Source organism: Equus caballus, chromosome 2 (assembly GCF_041296265.1).
Source record: "Equus caballus isolate H_3958 breed thoroughbred chromosome 2, TB-T2T, whole genome shotgun sequence".
In the NCBI taxonomy this organism is placed as follows: Eukaryota; Metazoa; Chordata; class Mammalia; order Perissodactyla; family Equidae; genus Equus; species Equus caballus.
In genome coordinates, this window is record NC_091685.1 from 68,349,491 (window position 1) to 68,371,028 (window position 21,538).

General features: G+C 40.7%; 1 protein-coding gene across 2 annotated transcripts in view; it reads left to right on the plus strand.

Annotated features, from left to right (window-relative positions):
- The first annotated feature begins 1,156 nt into the window (after positions 1–1,156).
- SCRG1 (stimulator of chondrogenesis 1) overlaps positions 1,157–21,538 on the plus strand; it is a 117,937-nt gene continuing 97,555 nt past the window's right edge. Inside the window, exons 1-3 of one of the 2 annotated variants that reach the window (XM_070257007.1) lie at positions 1,216–1,606; positions 9,347–9,506; positions 11,773–11,850. The gene's annotated coding sequence lies outside the window, so the exon portion shown is untranslated. Of the gene's footprint in view, positions 1,607–9,346; positions 9,507–11,772; positions 11,851–21,538 lie in introns of both variants that reach the window. The other variant, XM_070257015.1, reaches the window with a different exon arrangement.

Below are 21,538 nucleotides of genomic sequence, written 5' to 3' on the forward strand. Positions count from 1 at the left end.
GCCCCAGGCTGATTATGGTGTTTATATCCTACATAATTGTGATCTCTCTCTTCCTCACTAGGTGTGAGTTTCTCGAGGACAGCAGAAAAAGTCTTTAATCTTTGTGGCCACAGTGCTTAAGTGCCTGGCAAAACAGTAGGTGTCCATTACGTGTTTGCTGAATATGAGAATGGCCCAGATTTAGAATAAAAGCCTTTGGTTCTATAGCTTCTATCATCAAAATTTTGGTAAAGTTATTTTCTGAGCCTGTTTTCTCATCTGTAAAATGGAGACTGACAACGCCCCCTCATATTGTGAGGATTAAATAAAAAGTCGATGCAAAACTCTTGTGTAAACCGTAACACTGTACATGAGTCATTATGCCAATAAATGCAAACCCACATTTCCCGTGCAGGTACACGTTTTCACACATGCACTTAATGTCTACATATTATATGTGTCCATGTGTCTGTTTGTGCACCTGCATGGTTACATGGAAAAGCAGTTTCCAAACATACCTTTCTTTGGGTTCAACCCTGTAAAAGACATGCTGAAATGGGTGGCTAAATAACTACTTTTGATAACTAGTCCAGGTTCTTTATAAAGCAGGTTGTAGCAGTGTCCTCTAACTAGCAGTCATTCTGTGAATTCATCCATACACACAAATACAAAATTAGTACAAATTTATAGAGCACTGAAGGGTAATAATAGTCCATTACCATTTTTACTACGACTATTATTGTACCTTCCTGCTAAAAACGGTAACGTTGAAAAGCAGTTTCCCGCCAGTCTTTCGGTTTATTTTCACTTCAGTCACTTGCACCAATTATTGAATGCACTGTTTTCTCTATTTTGCATGTGTACAAACCGAGGCACAGGGGACTCATTTTAACAACCTGCCTCCTTGCCAGCGTTGCAGCCCAGTAAAGGTCAGAACCCTAGGATGCCCTTTCTCCTTTCTTTGCCCACAGGCCAGTGTGGAAAGTTTGGGCAGAATAGATGATTGAAACTAACGAGCCAGAGCTGATCAGTGCGAAATTGACCGGTGCTATTTATAACGCTTTCAGTTGCCACAGTTGTTTCTGCACTTTGAACTTGCCTTAAATGTGGAATCTGCTGTTCTAACATCAGTAGCGAGGGAAGTTCCTGTTTTTTTTCGATTCCCCGGAGGGTAATTGCCTCTCCTTCCGCAGCGCGCAGTTGCCAGCTGCCAGGCTGCCCCGAGGGCTTTGAAGTGGAAGGCGCCCCAGGGCTTTCTTCCCGTCGGCTGGTGCCCGCGGTGGAGAGGAGGGCGAGGGCTCTCCTTCAACCTCGCCTGTCTCCTGCCTCTCGTTCTTCTTAAAGAAGCCAGGTGGCGCCAACTCTCAACCCCTGCAACAGCTGGAGGATCTCCCTGCTTGCTCACAGTAGAGAGAGGAGGTGGAAGGAAGAGCACTGTCCTGGGCAGCCGCTTTCTCTCTGCGCCCTCCGCCCTTTGGAATTGGAGCTTTGCTTTTTTCTTCTTCCGCACCCCTCGCAGGAGGACGGCAAGCCTAAAGGGAAACGAGGTGTCCTGTGTGCCACATGGAGCTTGGGGAACGGAAATAATTAAAGCCATGAGGTTTCCTGGCTCTTCGCAGTGTTTACGGTGGGTTTTGATTTGGGGAAGGAGAGCGAGAAGTGAAGACCGGTTCCAATCTGCCAGCATCCTGTATCTGTCTGTGCGGCAGATGAGTGCGGGGCCGGGAGGGCACGCGCGCCTCGGTGTGCGCATAGCTGTGGGTGCAGGGTCAGGTCTCCGGGTGTCGTGTGTAGTGGCCTATCTATTCGTAAGTGAGAGAGAAAGTGCATGGTTCTAAAGAGGCAGAAGTCCTCCCAGCTGTGAAAGGAGGGCTTTGAGATTTCCTTACATGACAGCTGAGGACCTGAATCTCTTATGGAAAGCACACGGGTTTTTAAAAATCCCATTTTTTAATCCTTGAAATATTTCCAGTCTTTGAACTACTGTTATTTAACAGGGAGAAACTCCATTTTACGATTATATCGATTTACGTGATTTAAACCAAACTTCGTTGAACAAAACTGTTGGTTGAAATTTAGAAAACAGCTACTAATCTGGAAATTAAAATTTAGCCATCCACATGTACCGCTCTTGCAAATCATCACCAAATTTCAAGTTAAGATGAATTCAATAAAAGTAATTCTTTTTATATTCACTGGAAAACTAAGAGAATAGAGTTGGTATTATGGCCTATAGCAATTTGAAGATTTTAATTGAAATGACAGTAACACACATACAAACACAGAGAGCACTCAGCAATGTTAGTGATGATGACAGTGTGCTATTAATGCTGCTTTTTATATGCCACCCTGGTGTGTTTATTATAGTGTGCACTTAGAGCAGTGTTTTTCATACTGCAGACTGCCAACCGTTAGTAAGTTGTGAAATCAATTATGTGGGATTTGACTAGCGTTTTTGAAATGAAATAGAAAAGAAGAGAAGATATCGGAAGGATGGTAAGGATAAATATTCTTTCACAAATCTTTTTTCCCGTATAGATACATGTGTACTGGGTCACAGTGTAAAATGTATTTCTTACCATGGATTACATTAAAAAGGTTGAAAGCTATGGTTTTAGATAACTCCATTTTCTCTAACAAAGTTCCCATCAGTGTTAGGCTCCTCTGGTTTGGGGCGCAAGGCTGAGGCCCCTGCTGCCCCCTGGTGCTCTACACCGAGCTACAGTGGGTATGTGCCCCCTTGCAGCCTTGACACTGAGAATGACCATCAGTGAAAGGAGATTGTGAGGTGGGTATTCAGTTTTTAAAATCTCAACACAGTGGATTCTTTGCTGGTTATGAAAGTAATACTGGATGAGACATCATGTCGGGCTTCAGGCCCCAGGGAGAGGACTGGGAAGAAAGAATGACATGGAGCCCCAGACCTGTGGTAGGACTGGTAGCAATAGGAGGATGAGAATAGGACCCTGGAGCATAGACCAAAGCAGAAACCTGCTTATTCAGACTAGGTATGGGAGGGGTAGCTTGAGTCAGAAATTTTGGAAAGGGGATTCATTATCTTAACTGGTAGAAGAGTCTGGAAGCATGAGAAGCAATTTAGGAGCTCAATGACTGATGTTGGGGTGAGGAATGCTTCTATCCCTCTTTCTCTCTGTCCCGGTGTCTAGGAAGAGCAGATACTACTTTTATTGTTCAAGTTTCAGGACACTGATTAAACCATAATTACTAGAGGACGGGTCATTTTGTGTTAAAAGGTGATGGCTCCCTTGGCTCTTTCTCTTATTTCCTGGTAAGTGGACCTGCTAAAGCCTGCTCTAAAGATTGTCAGCCCACTCCCTCTTTTCTCCACTCCAGATACTAGGATTGGTTAGCTGAGCCCAGACCCAGCTTGGGTGTGGCCTTCCTTCTCTCTATTCACCTGAAAACATGCTGGTCACGGCTTTGGGTTCCTGCGCCATGTGGTCAGCCAGAGGGAAAAGAGCTGTAGATTTGGACTTTGGGGGAGATGGACCTAGCCACATGCTCCATCTTAGCTTGACTAGAGCTCTGTACTGAGGCATAGGCTGTTTTATGCCTCATAATAAGTGGCCATTGTTTCCCATTTTCTGTTAGTTTCAGAAATGTGTAATTCCCTGCAGCAGTTGTTGTCAAACTTTAGCGTGGGTCAGAATCACCTGGAGGGCTCGTTAAACCACGGATTGCTGGGCTCTACCCCTGGTTTCTGATTCATGAGGTTTGTAGTGGGCCTTGAGAATTTGCATTTCTAATAAGTTCCCAAGTGATGCTGATGCTTCTGGCCCAGGACCAGACTTTGAGAACCATTGCTCTATAAAATCTCCAGAGGAGTGTGGAGTGGGAAGGTGACTGACAGGGCAAAATGAAAGCACTCCTGAGTTCTTGGCCTTATTACCATCTTAATTCCATGAACCCTGCCTTCCACCCCAAGGCAGTCCCCTAACATTCTAGGCTGCCAGGGGCTCAGATCTGGAGTAGGGTGACTCCGTCACTAACACCAGCTCTCAGTGGTTAGTTTGGGGACTCTCCATCTGGAGGGGGACTCAGGAGAGGATGGGTTCCAGAACACCTTATTCTTGGACAGACCACTAAGGGATGGGATTCACTGCAGAGTCCCTGTAGAAGAGCTGCGCTGATTACTGTCTACCCCTTGGCATTCCGAAGTTCCCCCACCACCTTCTATTGCAGGGCCTGGAAGTGTAAGAACTATATTCCCAGTCACCTTTGCAGCAAGATTCAGGATGCAGTTCAAGTTCTGATAATGAAATGCAGTCATGTAGGATTTGAAAGGCAGAAAAGAGGAAGACACACTTTTTCTTCAGCTGTGTAGGTGTAGAAGAGGGCTCTGGAAGCATGAATATGGGCAGTGGCCGCATGCCATGGTCCACTGTCTGGTCACCAGCCTCGTGGGTGTAGGGGGCCCTGATGGCTGCCCCGACTCCATTCCTCCAGCCCTGCCACTTGATAACTTGTGTTAAATCCTTGTGAGTTTGAAAGGTCGAGAGTGTTTCCTCTTTCCTGTATGGAACCCTGACTGATACAGGGAACAAGGCTGTCTGAGTGCTTCATACCTGAGGTCTGGATTATCGTGGGCACGGAGTGGTAGAGACCTGAAGGCAGTGAGGTGACTGTCCCCAGCTGGGGGCAATTTGGGGGTGGTGAGCCCCATCTAGGAGAGCTTGCCTACTATCCAGAAATCATGAGGTTGAAGGGATGACCGACGGGTTGCTCTCATCTCATTCTGCTTCTCTCTCCACAAAGCTTCACTTCCACTGGCTTTTCTTCCTGATTTTTGCAGCAAATCAGGAAAAGCAGCCATTCTTTGCAGAAGTCAAGCAAAACTTTTTGCTAGGGCTCACTGACTGTCTGTTCTACCCATTTTAATGAGCAGGAAAGATAAGGGAAGGTAATGAGTTTTCAGTTTCCAGCCTCAGGGTGAACAAGTTGCTTGGGCAAGTCGGCTTCGCTTAGTGTGAACCGAGAGCTGGATGGACATCACGGATCTCCTCTGCCACGGCAGATCACAGGGCATCTCCTCTGGCCAGCTAATGCCTGAACCTGCAGATATTATTTAGGAGCTGATTCTTTGGCTCATCAATTCTTCTTGAGCAGAGACAAGATTTAATATATGGCACTAATTTTTGTGCAGAAGGAATTGATTGCTCTGGTAACTCTGTCATTGTTCTCAAATGTATGGTACCTCTCTCTGCGGGAGTACATGTACCCACTCTGTGGCTCTTGGTTGTGACCAGGTGACTGGCTCTGGCCAACGATGTGTGAGTGGAAATGACTGTGCTTGGTCTTTAGTCCCTATAAACATAGGTCAGCAATGATGCAGACAGAGGCAGCTCCCCAGCCTGGGCCCCAGGGTGAAGATGATGTGGAGCAGGCCAGCAGGAATCCAGGATGGACATGTTGCTAAAACTTTTTTTTTTTTTTTAAAGATTTTATTTTTTCCTTTTTCTCCCCAAAGCCCCCCGGTACATAGTTGTGTATTCTTCGTTGTGGGTTCCTCTAGTTGTGGCATGTGGGACGCTGCCTCAGCGTGGTCTGACGAGCAGTGCCATGTCCGCGCCCAGGATTCGAACCGACGAAACACTGGGCTGCCTGCAGCGGAGCGTGCGAACTTAACCACTCGGCCACGGGGCCAGCCCCTTGCTAAAACTTTTTTAAAACTATTAATTCTGTATTAGTTAATTTACTTCTGTGAAGTGGTTGAGATCCGAGAGGGCTAATAAATTACACCTCTCATCCTGGCCAGAGTTTGGTCCAAGAGGGCTGGAGGGGGATGCTCAGGTCCTTCTTCCAAACGCACCAATCGGGTCAGTTGCTCCTCCTCCCTGCCAGAGGCGGGAAGAGGTTCAAGGAGGTTCTGCCCCTTGAAAACTTTAGGAGAGAGAAATAGAGATTTCCGAAAGGATTTTGTTACTGTAAAATTATCTCTCTCTACATAGCAAAAAGAATTTGCCAGAAAGAGAAATATTAGGAGAGGCCATAAAAACGTTAATTTTTGTCTCATTTTTATTCTCGCATGTTTGAAACCCTCATTCAAGTGACAAACCATGGTATTGAAATAAAAGTTGAAACCTGGTACTCCTAAGCGTTATCACTGAATAAAGGTAACTTATCAGCACGTTGCTATAATAGGGCAACAACTCCATAGTAAATGGGAACTTGTGGCCTGAACGTTAATATGACTGACTTTCTGCCAAGACACCCCTTGCCCCGAAGGCCTGGCTCCTTGTTAATCGATGGCCTGTGGCTCCCAGCACAGTGCTCTGCTCTGGCTGCTGGGCCTGAGGGAAACAGGGTTGTTTTGAAACCCAGTGTTCTTAATGAATCAGATCCTGACCCTGAAATGTGCAAGAAAATAACCTAAAAGTGTGGTGAAAAACTGGTCTATTGAAAAGTCAGTGACCTTTCCAGGGTTGATTTTAAAATAATAGATTTGTTTTATTTGACATTTTGGTAAATGACTTAATAAAACTTAGCAATGTCAAAGAAATTATCCTGCGTGTTCCGTGTCCTGCAGCCTGGAATATCTAAATGATATGCTTGCAAATGAGCATCATTATTAGTGAGATTTTGTTGCAAAATATGGCATGGAGTGTTTTGGAGTGTCAGACTTTTAGGCGCTATCGCAGAATTGACCATATTCAAGGGATTTTTACTGACTTAATAACATTTTTCTTTGTTGTCTCCATAATCACCTGCTTTATGAACCGTGGCTAGAGCTGATGTTGCAACTGGTAATTTTCTTAGAACCCAAATGCATTTATATTTTTCCATCTTTTGCTTTCCATCATTTCTGGGAATTGTTAGTAGAGGGAATAAAAAGCAAATACATTATAAACAATTCAAAACACCAAAAACAAATTCCTTGGACCTTTTACAGATACCACACATGCAAATAAATGCGGCTTTGCATTCCAATGGCATTCGAATGAGGATTACATTTTCCTCATTAACCTCTTTCTTAACCAAACAGTATTGTTCTTCAAGCCTGTTTTCTGGAAATCGAGTTTGACGTTTTAAATTAATTCACACTGGTTCAGTTCAAGTGAAGAGGTAGAATGTCTTCTTTTGATCCCAGTCATTTGTGCAGTCCTGGTTGAACTGTACCAAAGTAAGAACGCCTACTGGTTTAGAAGGAAAACAGGAGATTCATTAGATTGCTTCAAAACCAAACATTAGGGGTACTAAATATGGTTTTTCCGGCACTACTGAGGAAAGAGGTGGAAAAAGCAATCCATGATGTACTCCTAAGATCTGAACATGCTTGCTTTCCTGCAGCAAATCATTTCTAAAATTAATGTGCTTATTTCTAATTGAAGGAACACCCAATCTGTTTTCAATCAGTCATAACCAATAATTGCTCTGCTAATATGAGGACCTTAATTTGAAGCAGTAGGAATCTTCTCTTTTCTCCAGGAAAGTCAACAGAATTGTTTAGAAAGACTACATAATTTTGGTAAGAGCAGAAATGTAACTTAATTATTTTTTAAAACTTCTGTAAACATTTATGCATGAATTTGTGATTTTTGCCCTTTTTTGTTACAGAACAACAGGATGCATTGTTTTCAGTGTTGATATTTGGCAGTGGATAGTGAAATATTTGTGTGTATTTAGGTATGTCTATCTATTTAAAATGAAAGAGACATTGAAATAACTCTCAGTCTGAGTTAAATCTACAATTTTAGGAAACCCAGTATCAGTTGTCTTCACTCTGCTGTTAGCTCTGTCTTGTTTTGTCAGGCATTCTTTTTCATTCCACCATCCTCTCATGCATTGTTTCAGACTCCTGTAATCCTAGCTCAAGATGGCATGAGTTAGAGTTGGAGAGAGAACCAACACTAATTTCTGTAGTGTCCACAGTTTCAAAACACACCCTTTAATGTTATTTGACACCATTTTCTACATGTGCTTTCTTTAGAAAGTGAAGAAATACATTTTGAGAGTTTGTCAGATGAAACCATATTCCAAAACATTTGCAAAACTGAATCATTGACAAAACGCATGTGATTCCAAAAGTGCCTGCGTGATTGAAAGCAGTTGCAGTATTTCAACATGAGAACGTTGCTTACCCTTTCTGTTGTCTGTTTCTAGATTCCTACAGAGCCCTCTGGACTTCTACTGTCCCCAGACAGCAGTTACTACACAGCGAACTGAGAATAGATGAGAGCTAGAGTTTTAGAACTTTCTATGCCTTTTATTCCTTGAGTAAGCATTCAGGAACATCACATCCTCGTCTTCTCCCAGGGTCATCTCTAATTCGCAGGAGGCTCAGTTCCCCCGGCATGCCTGTACTGTCTAACAATGCCTGTCAAATTGCACAGCCACACCCGTCCATTCTTGGCCCGTGCCATAATTGCCAAGATGCAGCCGTGCCCTCAGTAGATCCGAGTCTTGTATCTTCAAGGGTGATTTGCCACCCACTCTTAAAGACCTAGTTTGGCTGACACTCAGCCTACCTCTGAGAATGACACCAAAATCAGTTCTGCCACTAACCAGAAACAAGGCCATTTCAATCTCCAAAGGAGAACAATAGCCTCATGGAAAAATTGTATTTGCATACTTGATGAAAATAATTAACAGTTATTTAGAATTTAAAATTTTAAAAAGCCCAAATGTGTGGTGTCTGCGATGTGTGGTGAGAGAGAATTTTTCAAAACTCTAATGTATTTGACATCTCAGTTGCCGTTTGATTAACACAGACATTAACATCCTGAAAATTGACCAAAGAGAAAAAAATGCTTCATTTTCTCATTTTAAATATACTTCTTTTGTCAAATTACTCTCTGTACTTATAAGGAAACCATCAAAAACAATGTAATTCTTCTTTACTTGGAATTTCAGAAAAGCTAATGTCGCAAACTCTGTTCTGAACTTTTCAATGGACTTTTTGCTGTCTAGCTTCATCTTGTTTAAAGATGTGAGAGCTGTGTCGAGCTGAATATCAACAATCAGAAAGTAATATTGTGGTTCTGGTTGTCATTATCCTGTTTAGATGTGCTAGGACTAGATTGCCTGTGTTAAAACTTAATGGACTGGAGAAGAGAAGTGTTCAAAGTCTTAATGGTGGCAGCTTCAGCTATCCAGGCATCTGCCAGATGTCTTACTTTCTAAACTAAGAACATTTGATAAATCCTCAATTAGTGTTCTCAGCCCTGGCTGCACATTAGAATAATCCTAGAATTAGAAAAAAAAAACTTGATAAGGTGGCTCCACCCATTCTAATTAAAGCAGAATCTCAAGTTAGAGCCTCAGATCTTTGTTTTTAAGTGCCCCCAAGTGATTCGAATGTGCAGCCAGGCTGAGAATCACTAACCTGTGTGATAATTTCATCTTTCAGAGGGGAGAGGAAGTGATGAAGAGGATTAACACTCTGCTTCTAATTCTGGCCAACTTGGAGGCCCTGAATGGAAAATCAGAAGTGACAGGAATTCTGGAAGAGGGCCACCTGGCCATCAGAAAATTCCAGAGGGATGTGGTCACTGCCAGACACACACTCGGTTAGTTTGAGTTTTAAAATATCTTAGGAAATTATAAAAGCCTGACTTTAACCCCCTAGTCTGAGATTCCAAAAATAAGCAGAGGAGAGTCCTCAAAATAAAATTCTGATGCTATTATTGTAAATGGACCAAAACAGGGGAGAAAAAAGAAGAAAGAAAAAGGAAGGAGGTAGCCAAAAAGATTTAGTATCTTCATGCAGGGAGCTGTGTACTGAGATCAGATATATTTTTAAATGGTGTATGTAAAATGTGGAAGATGATTTAGAAAAACACGTATGAATACAAAAAATCTGTCAAGAATATGTGAGAAAAGAGTTAGAAAGACTAAATCCTGGAGGCTGACATTCTAGATGAGGAGGAGGGCTGTTGGAAACAAAGGTTAGTGCAGAGTCCATGCAGGACTGGGATGGCATTTTGTCGGTGTCCTGTGAATGGTGAACATACGAGGTGGCCGCACCCTCATACCCTGTTCTACTTCTTAGACTAGAAAGGGTGGGATAAAGTTTAGCAAGAAGGAATTGAGGAGGAAGATCACTTAGGAGGAAATGCCACCTGTCCTAAATAAGTTCAAACAACTTATAACAAGCCAGAATATTAATAGAATTTTCAGATATAATTGCTTTAATCTTTAAAAAAATATGGAGAATGAAAGAGGTGCATGAACACTGTCTACTTTTTTTTCAAGAAGTGGAAAAAGTCTTTGAACTACAGACTTGAAGACCTGCTAATTCTTCCTTTCAAAAATTCTAGAAGATACTTTAAAATGCAGTTTGAATGCAAGACTTGCCAAGTTAAATCATACCTATGACATAGCTTATGAAGAGATTAGAGACAAGGAATCATAAAATTTTAAATAATCTAATTCAAATTCAGTAACCTTTGAGAATCAGATAAAAGCTAAAAAAACCTTCTTGAAGTAGTTAGATATTACAGTATAACACACCATCCTAAAACTTAGTGGTTTAAAACAGCTACCATTAATTTGCTCACAATTCTGCAATTTTTGCTAGGCCCAGCTGGACGGTTCTTCTGCCAGCTTGGTCTGGGGTCACTCAGGCAACTTCAGTCATCTGATAGCTTAACTGAGGCCAGCTGGTCCAAGAGAGCCTCAGTCACAGCTTTGGTGGTTGTCACTGGCTGTCAGCTGAGCCACATGTCTCCAGCAGGAGAGCCAGGGCTAATTTACCTGGTGTGGGCAGCATCCCAAGAGAATAAGAGCAGAAGCTTCAAGCCCAAGGCTCAGAAGTCACACAACTTCAGTTCTCCCTCATTCTATTGGTCAGAGCAAGTCACAAGACCAGCCCAGATCGAGGGATGGGGAAATAGTCAATACCTTTAGATGGGAGTTGCTGCAACCCCCATGTCTGATCTACCACAGCTCTCCTCAAAAAAATGCTTCTCCACTAACACACGCAAACTATTTTAATTTCAGGGGATTCAAGGATCCTTTTAACCCAAATTAAGAGCCTTTATTCTAACCATTGGCATATTTAAATAAAGAAATTAAAGCCCAAGGAGACTAAAGATTTACCCAAAGTCAAACATATTTAGTATTCAAGCCTATAAGCATGGCCTATCATGTAGGTTTCATAACTCCCAGTCCTGTGCCATTTTCGTTATGCCCAAGTGATCACTGTATTGTTACAGCAAATGAATTTCAGCAGTTTTGTAAATCGATGTTTGAGCACCAAATCAGGACAACAATTTAAGTCAAATGTATGCCGTAAAATATGAATATTTTATTTAATTAGCGTATTCTACACAGACATCCAGTTAGGAAATTAAGCTAGTTAAAATAGACATGAGGAGTAAGTTATTTTATTAATTTGCAAACTGGCCCAGTTATTCACAGATTATGGGCAGTTCCCTAAGTCTAGCCCACTTTTTCAGACAGGTGCTCTCTATTGAACTAACTCACACTGAAAAGTCAATTACAGCAGATAATCTACAGTTAGCAAGATTGTTTTCACTTTTAACCATCTACTTAGAAATCACTCATCGATAACAGCAAACATCAATTATACGGATTTTAACTTATGTGAAAACCAGGCACCATTACCACTTCAAGTCTTTGGTTTTTCCTCGTAAGATAAAGATTATTAAAGGGAAATTGATGTGGTTTAGTTTAAAGTATTGCCTTTCCTTTGTTGTTGTTGCCAGTGGAGGACTTTTCATGTGAGGGCTGCAGCTTCTACTCTAAATTTTTTTTAATTATTAATATTTTATTTTATTTATTTATTTGTTTATTTTTTGGTGAATTTGGCAGGTTGATCTCATCCAAATGGATGGAGAGAAACTAATTAGCTTCAAAACATCAATTTTCAGAAATTATCAGCTAATAAAGGTAAGGATATTTTTGTTTCTTTTTTTCATAAAATTGTTCAAACATGCAGAGAAATAGAGAAAAAAATCATACTATATATACACATAACCCAATACACTTAGTCAATAGTTATTATCATTTTGCCATCTTTGCTTCATCTATCTATGTGCATTTTGTTGATAAAGGTCAGTGACCCCCCCCCCAAGCACTTCAGTGTACAGCTCCAAAAAATGAAGACATCCTCTTATATAAACAAATTCCAATATATCTCACTTAATAAATTAATGTTTATTCCCTAGTATCATGTAACACCAGTCCATATTAAAAATTGTAACCTTGGTTTTGTAAATGTTTTTTTCCAATTTAGAATCCGCTCAAGGAGCACATGTTACAATCGTTGAGTCTCTTTTAATCTAGAATAGCACGCACACACCTGTTTCTCATACTACTGACTTTTTGAAGAGGCCAGGCCATTGTCTTGTAGAATGCTCCAGTTCTGGACTTTTTGATTCTTTTTTCGTTGTGCTTTAGCTTGTTCCTCCATCTTCGGGATATCCTTTAGATCTGAAGTCTTGATGAGATTCAGGTTATACATTTTGAAGAATACTCCAGAAGTGAGACTATCTATTTCATATTATGTGACATCAGCAGCACATTAAGCCTGGTTGTCCCGCTATTGGTGATGCCAAGTTTGATCGCTGAGTTAAAGTGATGGCAGCCACAGCTCTCTTCACTAATAAGGCATCTTCCCTTTGTCAATTAGCAAGGCATCAGTGGGGCAATAATTTGGCGCCACAAAAATGTCTAGTTCCCTAAAGTTAGATTTTTTTAAAAAACATCACTCATTGTGCTTTTGCTTTTCATAAAAAGTTATACTCAATTTTTCAAAGCCTTCGTCAAGCTGGACATATTCAACCTAAAATTATGGAACAAACCAATGTCTGCATTAAGCTGTCAGATAACTATTCATTCTGTGCCCATGTCTTTGTCATTTTGGGTACCATTCTGGTTTACAGCAGTCATGCATACCTGGGCTAGTAAATTGGGCATTAGTGAGGTCCCAGAGCTGTGTATTGTAGTTCCCTTATCCACTTATTTTATTTTATGATCGTTACATGCCAAGTTTGGGACTGGAGCAGCATAGAACTCTGTGGAAGTGAATATTATATCGTCATTAGTAATGAAGTGAGATCTGGGCATCACCCAAGCGTACCAGAAGCCAGGTGTTGCAGCAGGTATGAGTGCTGCCAAACTCTTACTGTGAACTATTTGTGCTACACATTGCAACTGAAATATGGGTCCCTTGAAGTGACTTTGCTTCTTTTTCAAGAAGGTCAAAAGATGTGAGGGAAAACACACCAGTAACCAAACATGGTAGGATCAAGCCTAATCAAAAATAGAAAATCATTTCTAAAATCTGTGTCTGTTCATTTTCTTTATTTCATTTGTTTTTGTTTCACCCTCATCTGCAATTCATTTGCCTTTCGTCATCTTCCACAATGGCTTCTGCAAGAATATCAGTCTTGAAACGAACAACATGGTTCGCACCCACTTCAAACATTGTTTAAAATCTCATTTGTTATTTTGTACTGTGGTCTCACTTAAAAGCCAGCATTACTGAGACTGCGGAGCACATACCTTGAATTCCCAGGATGAGAGGGGAAAGAGAGAGCAACAGCAAGACAGAGGGAGAACTAAAACTGAGACGCTCCACAACAGACGTGTGAGAAAAACAAGAAAATTCAGAAGTTGTACAGGCAGCTGAAGTCTCTAGACACGAGAAAACTGGAAACTGCCCAAAGCTGGGCTCAGTAGAGTATAGAAATGTGATGAAGACCAGGACTGGTTTTTTTTTTCCAACAAGAGGTTAGTTACTTAAGGACCACATTCCCAGGATTACAAGGATTTGCCTGAATAGCCCAGGGAACACTTTTCTCCAGTAGAATTAGTGAAATGAAGAGATGGGACTCTGTGTGAGCTGCCTATTACGTGAGACTGTATTTAGAACTTGAAATTAACACTGGGAGTAATCATATTAAATTGATATCAGCAGATGAAAGCTATATGAAGTAGGAATTATGTTTTTTCTAATTAGCTTAAATTTTCAGATACTAAAATCCAGGTGTCTGGGGGAGCCAAACCCAGTTACTTGGGCTTAGCGTCATTCCTTGAAAGAAAAACAAAAACAAGACCATGTGCTGAATATCTCAGGCCAGAAGCTCAATCATATTCATTCAGCTCAGCTTCTTTCCTCCATGTTCAAATAGAAAAATAGTCACTTACAACTGGGAACTGCTTCTGCGTGGGCTGTGCAGCCTTGGAAGGGGAGAGTGTCCCAGCTTCCTGTAGGTGTGTGCTCTGCTGATGCCCCTCCTCTCTGACGCTGAGCGGGAGCATTTTGTGAATGACAGAAGAAAAGCATTTACCTAACAGGGAAGAGAAGATAGAAATGACACTTTCCTGTTCCTGGTGCAGTGAATGTTTTCCCCCTTTTTCTAAGAAAGCTCCGAGTCGCACCTTTGTAAAGAATTCAACTTGCAGACCACACATGCTTCAGGCCATCATTTACTCAGCAGCTCGTTGCAGCAGGGTGGCCTCACTCTGAAAGCTACAGTAAGTATAGGCATAGGATAAGACAGTTACAGGCACTGAACTACATTTTTCATTTCTCTTGCGGAAGAGACCTTGGCTGGAAGGACCAAAGGAAGCAGTGTCTGAAGCTTCCACCTTTTATCTGCTGGTTCATTTGAATAAAATTACATGGAGTGGTGCCATTTTCAACTTCAAATTCTTATAGATTGGGCAGCCAATTTCTTCCTTCTGTCCCAGGTAAAATAAAGAATGAACAGATAAGGCATCACTTGAGATGCTAATTGAATGGAATTGAATGATGGAAATTCTCATACAAGTGAAAAATTAGGATAGAATGTTATTACGAATACTCCAAGGGACTGAATAGCCTTTAGACAGCTGAAGGGAATGTAAGGATGGCTTTTTATATCAGACTGGAGAGTCAGTGTACAAGAAATGTAACTTTATGATGCAACTACAATTCTATTTCAAGCTGTCATTCAGGACCTTTTCTGTCCCTGGTGTCAACAAACGAATTCTGGGATGGTTTACACAGAGCCAAGACATTGGAGAGGCTCACCTGGTTCTTGGATGTTGTCTGTCCACTCAGAGGACACTGTGTTGCACATCAGCCTGGGTTGTCACTGGTCATAAATTCAGTCCCTTCAGCTCCATCTGCCAACCCTTCAGTTCCCATGCCTCTTCCCTACCACTCTTGGGCACACACCAATTATTCTGCCCTTCTCGGACCCACTGGGACCTGGGGATTTTGTGAGGCTAAGACCTGGATGGCCAAGATATAACACAGAGCCGTAGTTTCCATCTTCAGAATTCTTGCCATCCTCAGGGCTTTACCCAGGAAGTGAGGTGCAAATTCTTCCTGTGTTACATCTGTGAAGATCTGGCCACTTCCCGAGAACAGGGTGCAGGGCCCTGTCTCAGGAACCCATCCGGTCTGCCTCTCAGGCTTGCCTCTTTTACTGCTTCTCCCAGCCTGAGGAATCCTTTTTTGGTACTAAGGGCAGAGAAGACTTGCTTTCAATGTCAGACCTCCTCTGCCACTGAGTGAGTTTGTTTTTGTTTTTTTTTTAATTGTGGTAAAATATACTTAGCATAAAATTTACCATTTTAACCATTTTTCAGTAGCATTAAGTACGTTCTCATTGTTGTTTGACCATCACCACCATCCATCTTCAGGACTTTTTCACCTTCTGAAACTGAACCTCTGTCCCCATTAAACAACAGCTCCTCATTCCTCACTCCCCTCGGCCCCTGGCGCCACCATTCTGCTTTCCATATGGATTTGACTGCTCTAGGTGCCTCATATAAATGGAATTGTACAAGATTTGCCCTTTTGTGATCGGTTTACTTCACTTAACATGTCTTTAAGCCTCATTTTTGTTGTAGCATATGTCATAATTTACTTCCTTTTTAAGGGTGATTAATATTTCATTGTATGTATATGCCACATTTTGTTTATCTGTTCATCTGTCGATGATCATTTTGGTTGTTTCCATCTTTGGGCTATCATGAATAATTCTGTTATCTGACTCTTTTCTGATGCCTTAAGACCTTGTCTCTGGAAACTCAAAATCCTGGGCGAGGTTCTTTTTTCTCTGTCTTGCTGTCACATCCTTCCTTGAGTCAATAAGTAGAGAATGGCCTAATTTAATTGACTGCAGGGGACAAGGTGGGGGGGGGGGAGATTATATTTCAAAATATTAACTACCATACAAGGATTTCTCATCTTGTTTACTTTCTTCTTTTGAGTAAATATGAATGTTTGTAATCTTTATTTTCTTGTCAGACAAATTTAGGTTTTTAAAAAGGCCTTAGACTTGCATACAACATGTCCTTCAAAACATATGAACAGAAAAAAAGAAAATTACAGGCCTATATCCCTGATGAACATAGATGGAAAAATCCTCAAAAAAATGTTCACAAACCAAATTCAACAATACATTAAAAAAGGTCATACACCATGATCAAATGAGATTCATTCCAGGGATGCAGGGATGGTTCAACATCTGCAAATCAACCAATGTGATACACCACATTAATAAAATGAAGGATGAGAATCATATCATTGTCTCAATATATACAGAAAAGGCATTTGACAAAATTCTACATCCATTTATGAGAAAAACTTTCAAAAAGTGGGTATAGAGGGAACATAGCTCAGCATGATGAAGGCCATATATGACAAGTCCACGGCTAACATCATACTCAACAGCAAAAAGCTAAAAATGTTTCCTCTAAGATAAGTAACAAGACAAGGATGCCACTCTCGCCACTTTTATTCAACATAGTATTGGAAGTCTTAGCCAGAGCAATTAGGCCTAAAAAACAAGTAAAAGGCATCCAAATTGGAAAGGAAGAAGTAAAACTGTCACTACTTGTGGATGGCGTGATTCTATATAGAGAAAACCCTAACAACTCACCAGAAAACTATTAACACTAATTAATGAATTCAGTAAAGTAGCAGGATACAAAATCAGTATATAAAAATCGGATGTGTTTCTATACATCAATAATGAACTATCAGAAAGAGAAATAAATAAAATAATCCCATGTACAATTGCAGCAAAAAGAATGAAATACCTAGGAATAAATTTAACCAAGGAGGTGAAAGACCTGTGGATTGAAAACTACAAGACATTAATGAAAGAAATTGAAGAAAACACAAATAAATAGAAAGATAGTCCATGCTCGTGGATTGGAAGAATCAATATTGTTAAATGTCCATACTCCCTACAGCAATCTCAAGATTCAGTGTAAACCCTATCAAAATTCCAATGACGTTTTTCAAAGAATAGAACAAATAACGCTAACATTTGTGTAGAACCACAAAAACATCTACATAGGCAATGCAATCTTGAGAAAAAAGAATAAAGCTGGAGGCATCACACTTCCTGCTTTCAAACTATATTACAAAGCTAGAGTAATTAAAACAGTATGGTATTGGGATAAAAACAGTCACATAGATCAGTGGAACAGAATGTAGAGCCCAGAAATAAATCCACGCATACATGGTCAATTTACAACAAAGGAGACAAGAATATTCAATGGGGAAAGGACAGTCTCTTGATTGGGAAAACTGGACAGCCACACACAAAAGAATTAAACTCAACCACTATCTTATACCATATACAGTCCACTCAAAATGCGTTAAAGACTTGAATGTAAGACCTGACACCATACAACATAAACCATAAAACTCCTAGAAGAAAACATAGGCAGTAAACATCTTGACATAAGTCTTGGCATTGATTTTTTGAAGCTGACACCAAAAGGAAAAGCAACAAAATCGAAAACAAATAAATGGGACTACATCAGAGTAAAAAGCTTCTTCCCAGCAAAGGAAACCATCAACAAAATGAAAAGACAACCTACTGAATGAGAGAAAATATTTGCAAATCATATATCTGGTAAGGGACTAATATTCAAAAAATATAAAAAACTCATACAACTCAATAACAAAAAATCAAACAATCCAATTAAAAAATAGGCAGAAAATGTGAATAGACATGTTCCCAAAGAAGATATTCAGATGGCCCACAGGTACATGAAAAGATGCTAAACATCATTAATTATCAGGGAAATGCAAATTAAAACCACAATGAGGTGTCACTTCACACCTGGCAGAATGGTTATTATCAAAAAAGACAAGAAATAGCAAGTGTTGGCAAAGATGTGGAGAAAAGGGAACCCTTGTACACTGTTGGTGGGCATGTAAATTGATGCAGCCACTATGGAAAACAGTATGGAGATGCCTCAAAAACTTAAAAATAGAATTACCATATGATCCAGCAATTCCACTTCTGGGTATTTATCTAAAGAAAATGAAAACACTAACTCAAAAAATATATACACCCCCATGCTCATTGCAGCATCATTTATAATAGCTAAGATATAGAAACAACCTAAGTGTCCACTGATGGATGAATGAATAAAGACATTGTGGTATTATATATACACAATGGAATATTATTCAACCATAAAAAAGAATTAAATTTTGCCACTAGTGACTCCATGGATGGACCTCAAAGGCATTGAGCTTAAGTGGAATAAGTCAGAGAAAGACAAATACCATATGATCTTTCTTATATGTGAAATCTAAAAAAAAATACAAGCTCATAGATACAGAGAATAGATTGGTGGTTGCCAGAGGTGGAGAGTGGAGGGTGGGAGAATTAAAATGTAAAAAAAATAAAAAGCATAAGAATTACATTAATGACGTGAATGCAGTGCCAAATGTCATTCCCATCTCTACAGGAGGAACACGCTCCTGTGTGTCTGTCCTTTACTCTCCCAGTACATCTACTACACTACTTCATTTCTGACGCTAAATGGGTGGGTTTTCCACACGTCAGGCAATTCTTCAACACCAGCTGGGTGTCCTACAATTTAACTCAACTTTGATACTGTCTACCTGAAGATAGCGTCAGATCCCACAAGTTAAGGGCTCAGTCCTCTAAGACTGCCCCCTCCCCCCACTTCAGGGGCCAGTCGAAAGTCCAGGTGGTCATCTGTGCTTCTGACCAAGCAGCTATAAATCAGAGGTGCCCATGAACCCCTCCTTGGGTTTGATTAATTTGCTAGAGCAACTCATAGAACTCAGGAAAACAGTTTACTTACTAGATTACCAGTTTAGTATAAAAGGATATAACTCAGGAACAGCCAGATGGAAGGAATGCGTAGGGTAAAGCATAAAGAAAGGGCAGAGAACTTCCATGCTCTCTCCAAGCAAGACGCTCTCCCAGCACCTCCACGTGTCCACCAACCCAGAAGCTCTCTGAACCCCCTCCTTTTGGGTTTTTATGGAAGCTCCACTACATAGGCATGAGTGATTCAACCTCCAGCCCCTTTCCCCTCCCTGCAGATCGAGAGGTGAGACTAAAAGTTCCAACCTTCTAATCAAATGATTGGTTCCCTTGGCAACCAGCTCCATCTTTAGGGGCATTCCAAAAGTCAGCTCATTAACATAAACTCAGGTGTGGTTGGAAGGGGCTTGTTATGAATAATAAGACACTCCTTTCACCTTTATGACTCAAGCTATTTCAGGAACTGATGACAGAAGACCAAATATTATAAGAAAAGATGCCCCCGTGGTTCTTATATAGGAAACTACAAGGGTTTTAGGAGCTATGCGCCGGGAACAGTAGAGGAAGACCAAATATGTATTTTTTATTATAAATCACAATATCATACTGTCCCTTTCCTGGGACCTGATACTAGTCTGGTGACTTGTCTGTGGCTAACTACAAACCAGTGATCTACAGACAAGTGAACTAGAGACAGCTGTAACCTGTCAAGTCTCTTGACTTCTCATGACCACAGGTAACTCCAATGGGAAAGCAAGGGGGTTCAATTAAATGATCATTCAGTATCGTCTCTTAAAAACAGTGTAATTATAGATAGTGACCAGTAAGTGATCATAAGAATACACATATCACAATTGGGAGGAGCTAAATGTTCTGAAAGTGTGAAGAATTTTTGACTCTTTTTCCACTTTATTTAAACTTGACTTACCTTTTAGAGCTTTATTTTCATAACTTTCTGATGTTCAAATGATCTGCTTCCCTAGGTGGTTGAGGGCTCCGAAGTCTGAGACCTGGCTACTTTCTAACCCAGTGATTTAATCTCTAAGAGTTGGCCTCCCCCATCCAAAAATCTCTGCATTTACATGGTGGTTTAATTCCTAAAAAGTGGTGACTAATTAAATAATGCTTAAATTAAAATTTCTCGTAAGAAGAAAAGATAAAGCAAAAGATGTATTCCAGCTGATTGGAAGGAATGTCAGCTATGCCTTCCTGCCTTGGTGTACTGCATGAACATGAACAGTTAGTCAGCAGTCTAAGAGAAAATATGCAAGAGTTGGATTTATAAAATAATTTTTTTTAATTTATAAAATAAAAATTAAAAAGTCACTAACAATGCCCTGTGGAGTCCCATGAGAAATCAGCCTTGCTCCGTTATTCTGAAACTTCCTTATAGGAGTCCTTGCATACAAAGTTATGCCACATACTTTGATGTTATGGACCAAGATGTTCTTTAATTTGGGGGGGCCTTGTGCTGTGCTGTTCGCAACAGTCACCTAGAGAGGAGCTGAGCAAATATCCAGCAGGTGTCTTTTTCCACTTGAACTTCCATTTGGCTCCTTTATTCTTTGGCTAAATGTTCACTTCTTTATCTGTGGGATCCTGAGTTATTTTAAAGATTTTATTTTTTTTCCTTTTTCTCCCCAAAGCCCCCCGGTACATAGTTGTATATTCTTAGTTGTGGGTCCTTCTAGTTGTGGCATGTGGGATGCCGCCTCAGCGTGGCTTGATGAGTGGTAGCATGTCCGCGCCCAGGATTCGAACCAACGAAACACTGGGCCGCCTGCAGCGGAGCGAGAGAACTTAACCACTCGGCCACGGGGCCGGCCCCCGGATCCTGAGTTATTAAATGACATTTCCTACTAATGGTTTCATCTAAAATTAAAAAATGAATAGTACCTGAAGAAGCACGTGAATTCACAGAGCTTACTCTCAGAGTATCAGAATACCCTTGGTGACAACAGATGGTGGCAGCTGTCTGAGAAAGGCCTGGCAGGAAGCTGAGAGAAGTCCTGCTCCTAGTTCCTCTGGCTTCTGGCAGCGCTTCTGAATGACCAATGAGAAAATCAGAACGTTTCTGCAAATATTATTAAATGTACTAACCTGAAATTACTGCTTATCTATTTTTAAAGGGTGAACATTTCTTCATGACTTCTCCTCCACCAAAAACTCACATGCATGGGAAGTCAGAGATAATCCTTACCTAGAAGGCTGGGTTGTGAGGATTAATTGAGGCAGTGTATGTAACCTGCTTAGCCTAATGCCTAGAACTTAATCATCATTTGATAAAAAGCTCTAATTATGATGGTGAAGATAATAAGACCAATAATTCTAATATTTACCTAATTTTTTAAAAGTTGGTTCAAATTAGTAAATCTTCAGAAAGCTGAGTTTTATCAGACATGTTCAATTTTCTAAATCACAAATCTAACCTAAACCATTATCTGCTGTGGCCCCTGCCAATGGGTAATCATCACCAACGGCATGTTTTCAAACTCCTTAGCACAACCCAGAGGCCTTCAGGACTCAGCTACTGT